Below are 15,826 nucleotides of genomic sequence, written 5' to 3' on the forward strand. Positions count from 1 at the left end.
AAAAAAAAAAAAAAGAATATTCTTGTGAATAAAACCCATTGATTCTCTGAGTTGGTATTTATACTCCTCCTTGTTTATTTGTGAACATTTACCTAAGTTAGATTTTTATTCATAAGAAAGTTTATGCAAAGCAACACTATCTCAGGTAAACATTCAGATACATTTGCAGGAGTATTAACATGGGAAGTATGTTCACGACCATTTAGAAAAGCTTGTTTTTATTGACTCAAATGTCAAATATTGACCAGCAAGTACATTTGTAAAAAAATCATGACCTTTTTGCAGATAATTGGTGAGCAGAAAAAGGAGACTCTTCATGTTTATAAAACTATGATGATCCAGTCATGGCGCAGAAACTGCCATGTGACTTAAGTGACTAATCACAGGACAAAAATAATGAATCATAAATAATAAATACTCATAGCAAGCAATTCACGCTTCATTTCAAAAAGCACATTACAGTATTAGAGCGGATTCAGAGAAGGGTCATGAGAATAATCAAGGGCATGAAAAAAAAAACTTCCATGTGAAGAGAGATTAGAAAGATTGGAATTGTTTACCTTAGAAAGGAGGACAGGCTAAAAGTATAAAAATAACGAATGGTCTAGAGAAGGTAGGTCAGTAACTTCTGTTCTCCCTGCCTCATAACACAAGAACAGTTCAATTAAATTAAAAGTTGGCAAATTCAGTACTGATGAAAGGAAATACTTTTTCACTTGAGTAATTAGACTGTGGAACTCATTGCCATGGGAAGTCCATTGAGGCCAAGAACTTAACAAGATTAAAAAAAGAATTGGACATTTATATGAATATCAAGAGTTACTAATGATAAAATTTTTGAAGGGGTGTTTAACCTCATGGTTCAGGGCTAAAGCCAATCTCTAATTATTGGAGATCAGGATGAGACATCTAGTGTAAGGGGCAGATTATCCCACATCTTCCTACTGTGGGGGTCTTACATTTTCCCATGAGCCATTTGGTGCTGGTTGCTGTCACAGACAGAATACTGGACTAGATGGATCTCGGGTCTGGTCTAGTCTGGCAAATTGCGGTGTTCTTATGATAAGTTAATGTATAACTGATTCCATTATAAGAAGATTAAAATCATGATTTATTAGGCCAACATCATTGTCTACTGTCTTGAGGCATTAGAGTTCAAGGATTGCCTTGTCTTTGAGTGCCTGGGTTGGCAAGAGATGGAAGTGTGGCCCAGCTGTGGCTCCCAGCTTGAGGAGGAAGCAGTTCATCACCGTTGTACCCTGCTCTTGGTGAACTTTGGAGTGATGCAGAGTTTCATAGGGATCTGGAAGATTATGCCTCAGTACGTGCACGTTCTCATTGGATTGTTTAGTTTTGGCATGATATATAATGGCTATTTAGCTACTGTGGGTGCTTTAAGAAAGATATTAGGGGCTTAGTCTCAATCTAGAGAGGAAAGACTATCCGAGAATGAAGGGGGCAAAGTGGACAATGATGGGGAGGAAATGGGAAGGGTGCTGTGAAGCTCTGTCAGAAGATCGAATATATGACCTGAGAAAACCGTGTGTTCTAGAAGCTAGTGGATTGTGGGATTCTTAAGATCCCACAATACTGCACAAGAGTCCTCCAAAATGTTTTAGTGTGGTGCTCAGATGAATCTTCATGCTCTGGGGATAGAGTGAAAGGACAGTAGGGTCTCACCTTGAAAAGCTGCTTTAGTGACTCGGAAACAATGACAGCAGGGCCCTAACGCAGGCTAGGTGGAGTAGATGTTCTGCACTAATAAGTGTTCGGGGGGGAAATGCTCCTGCTGAAGAGAGATGGTTCCGTGCTTTGTGATGAACATGTAGGTTTGGGAGAAGGGAAGGAGATGTGAGATGTCATAAACCAATATTGTTCACTAGTTCTAGTCTAACCATTTCCAGTAAACTAATCTGCAGTCCTAGGAAGTTTCTTGCTGTTACCCTGCACACTTACCTCTTCTTTCTTTAATACTTCCCTCATGTCATATCTTAACTTTCCTTAAACAGGCATATTTTTCTTTATGTCTACAGTTTCACTTCACTTCCTCATATTGTATGGTCAGGTCTGCTCCAAGCACTTCTTTTGGTGTCTCTGAGATGACTTATTCTGCTATGCAGTAGTAATCTCTTTCATTCAGACTAACAATCGGATTAAAATCTACCTATCCCCAATATTATGATCTGAGCCTGCTACCCATATGCGTAATTTTCCTTTACTTGTTTCCCTTTGACAAATTCACTTACAATTAAAACCAGGTTAGATTAAATTCCTGCTCCTCTGTCTGCACTTACCTTGTGTATATAGAACGAAAATGCTCTTTAATACCTGATTCAGGGAGTGATAGATGACTTTTTTTTCCTCTGCTAGTAATGGGTGTTACAAATTGCAATTTGGTTCTAGCTACAGTACTTATTGTAGTATAAGGCAAATGTCTTCCATCATCATTTTCATCACCTATTTGTTTGCTTGCCTAAGGCACAGATTCTAACATGCCGCTTAAAAAAAGTCTTGGGAGAAATTTGAAACATAGGCTGTTTATTTTTTCTGTCTTGTATTAAGATATATTTCCAAATTGTTTCCATTAAGTTACTGCCTTGCCAGCATTTATTTTATTTTACTTTAAAGCTTATTTATTCTCCTTCCTTGAGCACCAGAGTAATGTATTGAAAACAGTTATACTGTGTCTTTTCAGGCTGGAACTCATGATGGCTCAACAGGTTTGAAGCTAAGCCCTTTTTATATAACTACTAAAAATACCCCAGAGTAATTTTTTAAAAATCAATTACTTGTTAAATGTTGAAGTTTTGTTTCTGCACCTTTCACCCTTTATCTGCCAGCCTCTAAAAAAACCACATGCACTTTCTTTAAGAAGTTAATAGTAAATTTAAAAAAAAATAAATACAATCATGAGACTTTTTGGATCTAGAACAGAGGTGGGCAAACTTTTTGGCCTGAGGGCCACATCTGGGTAATTGTATGGTGGGCCATGAATGCTCACGAAATTGGGGGTTGAGGTGCGGGAAAGGGTGAGAGCTCTGAGGTAGGGCCAGAAATGAAGAGTTCAGGCTGTGGGAGGGGGCTCTGTACTGGGGCAGGGGGTTGGGGTGTGTGTGTGGAGGGGTTAGGGCTCCAGCTGGGGGTGCGGGCTCTTGGGTGGGACTGGGGTTGAGGGTGCTCTGGGCTGGGACCGAGGGGCTCAGAGGGCAGGAGGGGGATCAGGGCTATGGCAGGGGGTTGTGGCGCAGGAGGGGGTCAGGGGTGCAGGCTCCGGGTGGCATTTACCTTAAGCAGCTCCAGGAAGCAGCGGCATGTCCCCCCTCCAGCTCCTATGCAGAGGTGCAGCCAGGTGGCTCTGCACGCTGCCCCGTCTGCAAGCACCGCCCTTGCAGCTCCCATTGGCTGCGGTTCCTGGCCAATGGGAACTGCAGAGCCGGTGCTTGGGGTGGTGGCAGCATATGGAGCCCCCTGGCTGCCCCTACGCATAGGAGCCGGAGGGGGAACATGCTGTTGCTTCCAGGAGCTGCGCAGAGCCACAGCACACACGGAGCGGGGCAAGCCCCAGATCCCGCTCCCCGGCAGAAGCTCGAGGGCCAGATTAAAATGTCTGAAGGGCCACATGTGGCCCCCGGACCCTAGTTTGCCCACCCCAATCTAGAAGATGTGGAATAGACACTAAAGTGTCTCTCCAGGGGACGGGTAGTGGTGGTGTCCTTTCTTTGCTCTTTACCTTGCCTTTAATAAACCACCATGTCATGTGTTTAATTATTTGCAGAGGTGTGGTGTCATGCAGGGAGCAAAACAGTTAATTAACCAGTTTTGATGCTGTTTAACTATAAAACTGGCTGTTAGCTTTGTAGCCTTTAGAACACCCTGTGGGAAATTATTCAACTGATTAGATATTTCAGAGTCGAAACAAGAGTTTGTTCATAATTGAAATGTATTGTACAAAGGTTTCTTTGTAAAGTATATTTCTTGCTTGTTCTGGCTCTCCATAGAGAGCACAAATAGGTATCAATATGTCTGAGGTGACATTTATTTTCATGAAATATAGCCTCACCTGGCAATGCTGATAGAGTTACGGATGTGTTGTTGTTTTTCCAGATTTAAAAAAAATCCCACAGCATCATCTTTTTATTAGTGGGTTTTGTGACTTGGTAGAATTAATTTGCTCTAGGGTGAAACTTGGCGGTATTGATTCTCTTTGTGGAATAGCTTCCCCCCCCCAGTAATACTTAATACTTATCAAATGCTTTATTAGGATTCTTGTACTACTAAGCCTTCTCAAAACACATACATAATGATCAAGACAGATCACATATGAAGAGCAGTCTAGATTGTTTGATAAGTTGGTGCAAACAAACGTGTGTTTCAATAAAGCCAAATACAAGGTTGCACCTCTAAGGACAAAGAATATAGGTCATACTTCTGGAATAGGGAACTATATCCTTGTATGTAGTGTCTCTGAAAAGGACAAGATCATGGTGGATAACCAACTAACATGAGCTCCCAGTGAAATCCTGTGGCTAAGAGGTGGAACATGGTTCTTGGATGTATAAGCAAGGGAACAGGGAGTGGGAGTAGGAGTGTGGAAGTGGTATTATCTTTACTGTAGCATTAATGAGACCATTACTGAAATGCTATGTTTGGTGTCCACACTTCAAAAAGGATACTGATAAAATGGGAAGGGTTCAGAGAAGAGCCATGGGAAATCTGCCTTATAATGGGGGACTGAAGAAGACTGATAAACTTCTTTTCAAAAAGATAAATATAACAGACAACTTGGTTATAGTCTGCAAGTACCAGCATGGAGAGAAGATGTTTCAGAGAGGAGGGCTCTTTAATTTATCAGACAAAGGCATAAGATCTGTTCTAATCTATTTGTTTTTTATATTGTCTTCATCGCTGTAGTACTCTTATGAGCTAAGATGTGAAAAAATTCTCTAAGTTATATGTATTCACCTCCCAGAAGTATGTTAAGCGTCTTGACTAACACTTGTTATGTTTGATACTCTTGATCTTCTTTCTCTCCAACGGGAAGGAGTCCAGTCTCATATATGACTCCTAGTGAGCTCTAAAGGTAGATCTGAGGAAACCAAAAAGGCACAAAAAATTACAGAAAATTCCATGGGCAGCCAGCACTGACAACAGATGCTGCCATTTGAAAATGTAGTAGTGTCCTAAATTATGATGCATCTTCTTTGCATGAGAATTTATAAAATAATTGATCAATGTACTTTGTATTGACGAGAAGAAGACAGAGTTGACAGATTTGGCTAATTGGATCCTTTTTATGTACATATTTTTCATTTAGATATAAGGAAGCTGGTGCTGACAGGAAATACGGAACTGGAGATTTTACTCAAAGTAAATCTGGACATTGACAGATTCCCAAAGAAAATTTACCAATAGAGAGTGTTTATAAATATTTCTCTTGATGCAACTAGGAATGTATTGAAGAAAACATATCTTTAATCCCATCTGTCCTTGGCTCTTTTCAGTTTTGCCTGAAGTTGAAAGAGCACACTTATGAGTATATGAAGCTAATTTTACAGCACTTTGTGCTATATGATACGTAGAAGAAAGAATAATCTTCTTGCCTAGATTTTAATAAGGTTCTTTAGGGCAGCTTCTTTATTTCAGTCAAGGGTAATTGAACTGTCTAACCCAGTGGTCCCCAAACTTTTGAGGGTCACAACCCCCCTTACCCCTGTCTGCACCTCCCCCAAACCTGGGAGTGGGGCTGCGGCTGGGGATGGGGAGGTGGGGGGGGAATGAGGACAGGGATAATGGGGCCAAGGCTGGGGCTGCAGCTGGGGGTGGCCGGGGAGTGCGGAGCCACAGCTGGGCCATGGTGGGGGCTGGCAGCTGGGCCCCCGGCCAGTTATGGAGCCACACCGAGGCTGGGGATGGGGCCAGGTGTGGGGCCCCGAGCTGGAGGTGTGGCTCCATCCCTGAAGGTGAGGCGGGGCTGGATGGGCGCGCCATCCCCGCCCCTCATGGGGCTGGCCTGGACCAACCACGCCACCCCCTCCCCGAAAGTTTCTCTGTGCTCCCCTAGAGGGGTGCAACCCACACTTTAGGGACCTCTGCTCTAACCGTAATGGATACCAACTATACTTTTTGGTAAATGGGAGAGTAATTTGATCCCGGGCGTATATAGGTGAGAGTTAATCATTTATATACATATCGGAACTACAAACACTTATATGAAATTGAAAAAGACCATGAGAACAAGTAGTAGTTGTGCGTAGAGTTCTTGGATGCTCTGAAAGTGCTTATTGACTTTCCTTTAAACCTGAAGGCTAGATTCTGGCAAGTTTTGAAGCTTTCTCTTTCAGTGAAAGCAAGATTTCAGACATGGCTGGCTTTTCTTAAACAGAGAATGAATTCCCTTCTGGCCTTGGATACCTCCACTGCTTTTATGTTTCAAACTGGATATAGAGAACTCTTTGGGTGCCACTAACACATGAATACGTGGGCACTCCACATATTGTCTCTGCCCCAATGAGTAGTTTCTTTGTACATGTAGGGCTCCCAGATTTGGAATAAAGAAGATGATAGACACTGACCTTTCTTCCATTATCCACATCACTCTGAAGTCTGCACTCTCATTTAAAAGTTTGGGCCATAGTTTTGAAAAATGTCCACTAATTTTGAGTGCTAATAATTTTGAGACAGTTAGAGCCTTCTTTTCAAAGGTGCTGAGCACCAAAATCTGCCATTGACTTCAGAGTGCGTGCATGCAAAAGCAAAGGCACTCTAAACTAGGGGACATGTTTGAAAACGTTGTCACTATAGAAACATTCAGCACAGATAATCTCTGGGTGGGAACGTTATGAATAATTTCAAACATGTGCAATGTATTTAAGCGCTTCATATTTGTTTGGCATCTTCATTAAGGATCCTGAAGTCCTTATTCAGGCAGATCTCCATTTGAAGCCGATGTGAGCTTTATGTGAATGAGCACAGCAGCATAAGCTCTCTGATGCTGCACATTTTGGCTTCCCTTAGGTTTTCTTGCAAAGCAGTGTTTTCTTTTCTCTGTGGTTTGTTTTTCACTTTCTCTTGAAGTGGTTTGGAATACATCTGCACTGGTGAGGTAGCCAGAAGAGTTTGTGTGTCTTTGTACTGGAAGGTGAACCGCATAACCCTAGCAACCAGAGTAGTGGTGGGAACCAGCAGAAAGGATATTTAACAAGTAAGACTAAATATCTCCTTTATGTGTAACAACCAGAGACATTCTGGGAATGTCAGCAACAGATAAGTCATCCTAACTGATGATAGAAATAATTGCAGTTTGAAATTGTCTCTTGTCGTTTAGCCTTCATGAAGTAATATTTTTTTCTTCTTAGCCTGAGCAAGGTGTTCAGCTGTGAGCACTGGAATAGAGGTTTAAAAAACAAGTCTCTTGAACTGATTATATTTAAGAAAGGCGTTAGGACGGTAACACAGGTTTTATTTTGGGAAGCGTGGCAGAGCTTGTCTTAAATAGTCCCTAGGGTAAAGTGTTTTGAGAGAAATACGCACATACTGGACCAGATTAATTGCTGGTGTAGCGCCACTGATGTCAGTAAGAGTGTATCAGGGATGAATTCCATGTGTTTCTCTTGGTCTGTAGGCAAGTGTCTGTTTCGCTCACCTTCTGTGTTATACATATGGACCAATCTGTTCTTATGGGGTGATTTTCCCTTTCTTCTCTCCTTATCTTTGAGTAAGAGAAAATGGTTTATTCTATTTGGTGTGGTGTTTATATACACCTCTATCCCGATATACCACTGTCCTCGGGAGCCAAAAAATCTTACTGTGTTATAGGTGAAACCGCATTATATCGAACTTGCTTTGATCTGCCGGAGTGCGCAGCCCCGCCCCCCGGAGTGCTGCTTTACCGCGTTATATCCGAATTCATGTTATATCAGGTCGTGTTATATTGGGGTAGAGGTGTATTAGCTATGGGTGACTGTCTGAACAACCTCATTAGTTAATGAAAGATTTCCAGGGTCCTTGACTGCTTCACTACTCTGTGGGGTTATTCAAGCTGTTTTTTCTCAGTGTTCCCTGACTGTCTGGCTTTTCCTATTTTTCATTTTTTTGGTAGGATTTTACCTCCTTTCGAATGAAGTAAATTAAAAAGAAAGAAACTGTTCTATTCATCAACAAGTATCTGTTCTGTTTACTTGCCAATACATCATTCTTTCATATGCGGCCTAGTTAGATGCTACCTACTCTATTTCGAAAGTCAGCAATTCATCCTTTTAGTGCGTCAGTATTACTTTTGTCCTTACTCTTATTTTATTTGTACTAGAAACCTCAAGCAAGCAGATGACATTTCATATGTACAAGGCAAGCATGGCCACTATCTTGGTACTCAAAATGGTTTGGGATGCTTGTCCCCAAAATGCGTGCCTTGTATTCCCCTTTCCCTCTGCTTTCTGATGTCCCCACGTCTTTCCCTCTCTCTATGGTGCGTTGTCTTTTCTGGCCTTGTTTTTTGTCTGCTGTAAATTCCTTGGAGTGCAGAGTCTTTGTCTTCCTTCCTGTAATCTGAATGTCAGACATAGCACTGGTGCTATGTAAATAATAATAAAAACTACTCTGTTTCTGGAGCAGGGGAAGAACACTTCCAGTTTTCTTTATCTCAGTAGTTTCACTTCCTCAAACCCAGATGACGCACTGTCTGGGGAGGGTGACCAGTCTGTTCTGTTCAATTCAATTCAAGCTATCTTCGTTTCAGATTACCACTTTGTAGGGATGAGTAGTTAGGGAAACAATATCTTGTCATATAGTCTCCCAGCTGTTTTTTTACCTCTCAAAATTTCCTAGCCTGTGGCCTGCTCAGTTTGACAGCAGATGTTCTTTGAGAGGTGGCAAGAGGATGTTTGGGGAAGTCTTTTGTTCTCTTTGGATTACAAAAAGCAGCGATATTTCCTTCTTTTGCTTCACTGGACTTTATTTTTTAAAAATTTGACCCTGCTCCTACCCCCAGGGCAATTCCTGTTGTGGTAGCGATGGTGGGAGCTCTACTGTATGGTTGCCTGTGTTTTAATCACCATGTCATCCAACCCCACTTAGAGCAGGGCTAGATGACCCTAGTTAAAACACTAATGACCACCTGGGCCCTATCTAGACTAGGATTCTCATTGTTGCTGTTATTAGCTGAGCTGCATTGATGGTAGCTTTGGTGGGGATCTTTCAGAACAATAGTCCAGTATTGACAAAGTCTTTGTTCAGAAGAAAAACTTTAAGTGGGAAATGTATTTAGCTGAAAATTGTGAGATTGTTTTGCCCTGATGAAGCAAAATGGTTCCATTTTTTTATATTGTGGTAGGTAGTGCCTAGGTGTCCCAACCCCATTGTTTGCTAAGCATTGTACAAACATGTAGCAGACAGTCCCTGCCCCAGAGAGCTTACATTCTAAGCATAAGACAAGAAACAGGTATTGGGGGTCGGGGGGGGGGGGGGAGAACAAGGTAACAATGAGATGATGGTTCTGCTCCTTACCAAAGCTATGGGTAGCATCTTGGCTCTCTTATGTTGTTGCTCCCTCCATGAGGGTTTTTTTTATAGGTGGCCTGTTCCTGAGCTGTGCTGAGCACATTCTAGTCCCATTAAAATAAATGGCAGTTCAGGGTACTCTGCACTTTGCAGTATAGGGCCCTTAATCCACAGCACAATAGGGAACCAGGATTTTGTCTAGAGCGGAAGAAGTTCTGAGGGTTCTCTTTAAATTCTCTGCCTTAGAGGACTCAAGATAAATCTAAAGATGACTGTGCCCATTTTCTATTCATGAAGATTCTTATACTACTATACTAAGGGCAAGAATTCCTTAATTGTCTAGGCCAGGGGTCTCAAACACGCGGCCTGCAGAGTTCTTTGCTGCGGCCCGTCAAGCTCCCCACGCCCCCCCGGAGTTATTTCCTGTGGCCGCCAAACTCCCCATACCTGTCGCCACCCCTCCCCCCCCCCGTGCTGCATCCCCGCTCCTCTGCCTACCTCCAGGTGCTTCTTGCCACCAAACAGCTGTTTGGCGGCGTTTAGCACTTTCCAGGAGGGAGAGGGGAGGAGCAGGGAGCCGCGCGCTCAGGGGAGGAGCCGGAGAAGAGGTGGGGCAGGGGTGGGGATTTGGGGAAGGGGTTGGAATGGGGGCGGAGAAGGGGTGGGAAGAAGCAGGGCTGGGTGGGGCCTCATGGAAGGGGTGGAGTGGGGGGCGGGGCTGGGGGCAGCGTGGGGGGACGGTGGGGGGCTTTTGTACCTTTATATGAAAAGGTGTCAGTGATCTGGCCCTCGGACCAATGTACTAGTCCTCATGTGGCCCTCGTGGTGATTTGAGTTTGAGATCCCTGATCTAGGCGATCTTAAAATAACTCCCTCTTCCTTTGTTCTCCCTTATCAAACATGTAGGCAGCTGACCCATAGATATTTTAAGGAAGATTTGCTATATATTATGGCAGGCAATATATTGTTTGATCTTTATTGCTTACGTACCTTATGCCAAAAACCTGCAGCTATAATTCTTTGATTTGGTTAGACCTTTTTATGGTTAACTCATCCACGTGTTACTTTTTCCCTTTCAAAAATTACTGCAGCTTCTTGAACTTCAGTAACTATGTTAAAAAAAATGTATTTCATTATATAAGTTCAGTAGTCTTTATTCCATCATTCAAAGGGTATCCCTAAGTTTCAGATCCACTTCTTGCTGATTTGCTGCAAGAAGAGCTTCGATGGAAAAGATATGATGCTCACTGGCCTTTTTCAGTGTAGTCTTTCAGCAGAGATAGCTGGTGGTCTGCAATAAAAATTACCTACCAGGTGGTTTATACCTATAGATGACAATTGTGTAGGGAAACTTTAGAATTGATTTGCTTTTTAGGGATCTGCATTCGATAATTTACACCAAAGATGAGATGAACAGCTTTCCTTATTGCTTATATTGGAGCTGAGTGTTGCCAATGATGCTGAAAATATCTGACCTTTGTTAAGAAGACAAAGTGGCAGGGCATGCAGAAGGTTAAAAATGATTCTCCCTGTCTGATTTTTGTTTAGCCTTGTGCTGTATCTATGTTTATAGTAGAAGTGTTCTCTCACACAGACTGTGTACCAGATGTAAGCCACAACAATCTAGAGTATCCCTGTGACTCATATCTTCATTGTGCTAGAATAGAAACTACATGCTAAAGCACATGCTTAACTTTAAGCATGTAGATACATTGCCTTTGCTGGAACTACTGATGTCCTTAAAGTTAAGCACCTGCTTAAGTGTTTTGCCCATGTGTGTATAAACTCCCTTTCAACACAGTGGCTGGCCACCTTGGTAAAGACAACAGCATTTTTTAAAAGGTGAACTTAGTGCGTCTGAAGGGATCCAGATTGACATCCCAAAGACTCGAGTCTTCCGGCCATAAAAGATATGACTATACTGGAACAGGTGGTGTAATTTCCAGGTTAGGTAGTTGTACCCGCTCTAGTTCTGATTGAGCTAGTGCACTAAAAATAGTGTGGCTGCAGTGGCACACAGGGACAGTCTATCTGAGGCCTTAGCTATATATTTAGGTGGCTAGCTGTGCAACTGTGGTTACTTGACTATTTGTAGCACACTAGCTCGATCAAAGCTAGCATGTGTGCATCTACCCAAGCTGGAAATTATACCTCCGGCTGCAGTGTAGACACACCCAAAGAGGTAAGCCAAGGCATGGGAAGCAGCAGCTCGAACTTTCTCACACCAGTGTGATACAGGCTTGGCTTGGAATGGGACCAGCCTTAAGGGCAAAATGGTAGTTCAGTTTTCATGGTCATTCAACCCTTGGCCTCTCCTCTGAGACTGTCAACAAGGATAACAACCATGTTGGTGGTTTTTGTGATGTGGCTGTGTGTACAATAAAAACTGAACTGACATCACCACCTCATTTCATATAGGACACCAGACAGCTTTCAGACAGTAATAATGTTTTGTCACTGCTGGCCTGGGCTGGAATTCAAGCCCCTTATTCCAGTGGCTCTCAACCTTTCCAGCCTACTGTACCCCTTTCAGGAGTCTGATTTCTCTTGTACACCCCCAAGTTTCACCTCACTTAAAAATGACTTGCTTACACAATCAGACACAAAAATACAGAAGTGTCACAGCAACTATTACTGAAAAATTGCTCTTTCTAATTTTTTACCATATAATTATAAAATAAATCAATTGGAATATAAATAGTGTACTTACATTTCAGTGTAGAGTATATAGAACAGTACAAACAAGTCATTGTCTGTATGAAATTTTAGTTTGTACTGATTTCGCTAATGCTTTTTATGTAGCCTGTTGTAAAACTAGGCAGATATCTAGATGAGTTGATATACCCCTGGAAGACCTCTGCACAGGGCCGCCCAGAGGGGGGGCAAGTGGGGCAATTTGTCCCAGGCCCCACAGGGGCCCCCACGAGAATATAGTATTCTATAGTATTGCAACTTTTTTTTATGAAGGGGCCCCCGAAATATCTTTGCCCCAGGCCCCCTCAATCCTCTGGGCAGCCCTGCCTCTGCGTACACCATGGGGTACGCATACATCTGTTTGAGAACCACTGCTTTATTCCATGATGGCTCCTTGTTGATCCAGTCACCCAGCAACTTCACTGTTATCCATACAGAATATGCTTCAAAGTACCCATCTGCTTCTCACCAGATTTTCAACTTTGGATATTAGGTGGTTAGGAAAAGGAGGTATGAGGAAGGTGTATCCCCCCTATGTTGACTCAGTAGTCTGAAATCTTGGGATCTTATTGGATGAATTGCTCTGCTAAGAGTCCCAGACAGTAGGGGTAGCCCAAATTTTCCCTATACCATCTTCAGGTTTCTTACTGATTTTGTAGTTAAGGCAGTGGACTGGGAGCCCGATCTGGGTTTAATCTGAGCAGTGCCACAGACTTCTTGTGTGTGACCTTGGGCAAGACACTGAAAAGACTTCCACTGACTTCAATGGACTTTGAAGCAGGCTTTTAATCTTTGTTCTCAGTTCTCCATTTGTAAAAATGTGTTTCTTTTTTTACAGTGCAAATATTTGTAATAAAAATAATTATCTAAAATGAGCACTTAACACATAGTATTCTGCATTATAATTGAAATCAATATATTTTAAAATGTAGAAAAACATCCAAAAATATTTATAGTAAATTTAAATTGGTATTCTATTATTAACAGTATGATTAAAACTTTGATTAATCATGATTAATTTTTTAATAACTTGACAGCCCTAATAGATGTATAAAATCTCCTTCACAACTGCAGGATGTTTTTGGCCTTGTGTAAAGTTTTTTTGTTACTTTCTAATAAGATATGTCAACTTGTCTCTGAGCTGCATGGAACATTAGACTTAAAATGAAAGAATGTAAGCTGGTTAATTAGGCAAAATTAATTGGCTATAAATACTTGTGGTGAGGGGTTAATTCTTCCCTTCACTTAGTTTAAAATAAGAGCCATAGAGATTTGAACTCTGGCTCACCATGTACTCCTAAGATGGCTGCCACTTGTGCATTTAACTTTGGCCCCTTTTGATTCCTGATGAAAGGTTTCACCAATTGCCTCAGCACAGTGGAGAGAGGCTGTGGCTGAATGTCTGGTCTGGGCCTGCTCTGATGCAGTCAGTTGAAATTGGTGCAAAGGAAGTGGGTTGCCATCTTTAAAAGCCTCTTATGTTGATTTTTTGAAAGTTGAGTGTTCTCATGAGCTAAAGGATAACAGGAAACAAAGATGAGTTGTTGCAGCTGGGAAAGTGGGAGTGATTCAACTAAGAAATAAAGTTTGAGGACCAAAACTTAAAAATATTTCTTTTTTTCTTTAAATCATCCATTTAAATTCCCAAACTCCCAGCTTATCATCTTGGGAAGTGTGTCTCGCAGGTTAGCTTTTCCAAGCTCTACTTGAAGAGTAGAGGAGAGTTTTTAAATCCCTCTTTATTCCTCAACTTCTAAACATTCTGGGATTAGATTAATTGTGGTGTAACTCCATTGTCTTCTCTGCAGTTCTCCCAGGGCATAATTTGATTCACACACTGCTGACTCTTGTTAAAAAGATAACAACTAGAAGCACTCTCCTTATGTGCAAGAAACTATTTTTGTATTTTATTTGCTAATTTATTTTATTTGATATTTATGAAGAACAATGGCATTTATTTTATTTTGCCCCCATTTGTCATCTTGTTTCCACAGACAGTCACAATAATGCAAGTGACACGTATTTAGAACCGTTAGAGAAGTCCTAAAATTACGCAAGGGCTGTTTTTTTCCCTCGGTCTCTATTGAAGTAATGCACAGAACACTAGACCCCTGACTTACCTGAACTTCCTGAAACTTGGATTATCTGAAATTGGGTTCTTTCCCCCAAGATGCACCATTGATATAGAACAGTGGGCCCTGTTAACCAAAATAGTTCTTTCCTTTCTCATCCGCTGTGAGACTCTTTGATTCATGAGGGACTACAGAAGAGAAGAGGAGTTGTGGGCCAGGGGGAGCTTTAGAGCAGAGACTCAGGCTTACTGCTGTGATTAAAGCTTCATCCTCAATTTACTTCCCTTCTGGCAAATTTCAGTTGGCTATTAGAGCAATCTGTTTCTCCTGTGTGAGCTGTCTGAAGCATCACATGCCACTGCTGGTGGGAATTAGAGGTCCACCAATGTTCTACAATACAGGCAGTTGGCACTTATGAACGTGACTGTGACCAGACCTGCCAAAGATAGAGCAAAGACTTGATTTCCTAGCAGCTCATTTGGGGCTTAGGTGAGATACGCCTGCTGATATTGCCAGTGGTCAGGAAGGAACCCTGCTGCTTTGTAAACTTCCTAAATTTAGAGGACAGTGAGTGATGCTGTGATAATTGGGCTTACAAATGTACCCTAATGGTAAGCTCAATTGTAAAAAAGTATATGAAAGTTCAAGAGATGTTGCAATAACCTATAAAACAAACGTTCATGGAAAGTAGTTGCTTTCAATAATGAATGTTATAAAAAGGTATGAAAGTGAGACAAAAAAATTGAATTAGGCTAAGCAAAGAGGCCTATTAATATAACTCAAAGACCGTAGTTTAGTAAAAACAAGAAATGTGGAACCAAAAACTAATGAACCAAAATTTGTGTCAGATACTAGGCCTAATTGGTGGACAAAATAATGAGGGGATAAGCTACTCCACCCACCACTCCTTTTTTGGGGGGAGGAATAAAAACAGAATGAGGCTACTGGAGCAACTTCGTCATCATAACTGTCCCCCAGTCTCTCCTGGGACCCTAGCCTTCGTCATCCTGATCCCGAGAGATGTCCTGACCAAACTGGGCCAGAGAGAGGGATCCAGATGGCAGTGCTAGTCCTACCAGCTCCATCTGAATCCCAAAGACCACCTGGAATAAAATGGGATCAGACTCTAACAACAGCAACAACAACAGTTCCAGTCCATTTCAACTCACTTCTCTTTTCCCCAAAAGGACAGTTATTATCATCGTTAATACCATCTAAGAGACTGTCAAACAAGACGGGGAAGTTTCCTTCTAAAAACTCTCTCCAGCTAAAGGAAAGGGAACAAGGGATGTTGTTAAAATGAAAGATGGACTTAATATTTTTCATTGCAGATGCTTTAACCATTTTTTCCTTCTCTGTATCTTTAATTAAAAATTACAAGGATTTTTTAATGCTGTATTTGCCATAGTATTAACAAGCTGAGGTATACCAAACCCCAGACCTTGTTTAATACATGTTGGACAGTGCCTGGGTTATGTTAACACTTTTGGCCCATGTATTCCATCTAAATTAATACAACGGTGAAATGAATAGCCACTTGCAGACTGACTTGCATAGTTGAGGCT

At 41.8% G+C, this 15,826-nt stretch overlaps 1 protein-coding gene across 11 annotated transcripts in view; it reads left to right on the forward strand.

Moving 5' to 3' along the window:
• PPFIBP1 (PPFIA binding protein 1) overlaps nt 1-15,826 on the forward strand; it is a 173,721-nt gene that overhangs the window by 80,092 nt on the left and 77,803 nt on the right. The gene's annotated exons all lie outside the window — the stretch shown is intronic.

The sequence above is a fragment of the Terrapene carolina genome, unplaced genomic scaffold (genome assembly GCF_002925995.2).
Source record: "Terrapene carolina triunguis isolate 2854851 unplaced genomic scaffold, T_m_triunguis-2.0 Scaffold112, whole genome shotgun sequence".
Classification (NCBI taxonomy): domain Eukaryota; kingdom Metazoa; phylum Chordata; order Testudines; family Emydidae; genus Terrapene; species Terrapene triunguis.